The sequence below is a fragment of the Calidris pugnax genome, unplaced genomic scaffold, assembly GCF_001431845.1.
Source record: "Calidris pugnax isolate Ruff unplaced genomic scaffold, ASM143184v1 scaffold153, whole genome shotgun sequence".
NCBI lineage: Eukaryota > Metazoa > Chordata > Aves > Charadriiformes > Scolopacidae > Calidris > Calidris pugnax.
Genome location: NW_015090999.1, coordinates 7,860,921 through 7,861,605, shown reverse-complemented (window position 1 = coordinate 7,861,605; position 685 = coordinate 7,860,921). Strand labels below are relative to the sequence as shown.

Genomic DNA, 685 nt, shown 5'->3' with positions numbered 1-685 from the left:
GGGGTGGGGGAGTGGGGGTTACTGAAAAGCTTGTTTTGCAAAGAAGGAAAAGGCTCTCACCGTGATCGCGGCGCTGCACCAAATCCCTCTCTCTCTTGTATTTTCTTCTTCCTGCGGTTTGCAAATAAATCCAGCCCTAAAGCAAAAAAAAATTCTTTTCCAAACTCTGCTTTAGTCCAACTTGCAAATCAAGAGTAAGAATGATCACCACGTAAAAAGTCCAGAGCAAAGTTAGGTCCCTCTCCCCGGATCGATTATAAATACGTGTGTGCGCGTATATACTATAATAATAATAAAAACACCTCTCCGGATCGGGGTGGGTTTCCTTTGCTCCTAAAAAAAGAAATCACTCAGTCTCTCACACACACACTTTCCTTTTTTTCCTCAATGAACAGGAGGCCGAATCGCCAATACCAAGTCACTTTCTGTTGTTGTTGTTGCAAATGATCAAGAGGCAGGGGAAAGCCAAAGAAAACAAAATAAAAAAGTGGATCTAATAAAAAAAAAAAAATCCCAAAGCTTTTTTCTTCCACTGAGCTCCTCCGAAAAAGCAGCTTGTGCAATGTAGCCGTTCTGCTGAGAAGCTGCTTTGGCTGCAAAGCTCCTCTCCCCTCTCTCCCTCTAGCTTTTCTCGCTCCCTCTGCGAGCGTGTGTGTGTTGCAGGCAGCTCTGTGGTTTGCAATCG

The 685-nt window shown here is 44.2% G+C and overlaps 1 protein-coding gene across 1 annotated transcript in view; it reads right to left on the bottom strand.

Moving 5' to 3' along the window:
* The window catches only part of SPRY2 (sprouty RTK signaling antagonist 2), a 5,987-nt gene extending 5,318 nt beyond the window's left edge, over positions 1-669 (bottom strand). The window contains exon 1 of the mRNA XM_014955532.1: positions 61-669. The gene's annotated coding sequence lies outside the window, so the exon portion shown is untranslated. The remainder of the gene's footprint in view (positions 1-60) is intronic.
* Between the last annotated feature and the right edge of the window lie 16 nt (positions 670-685).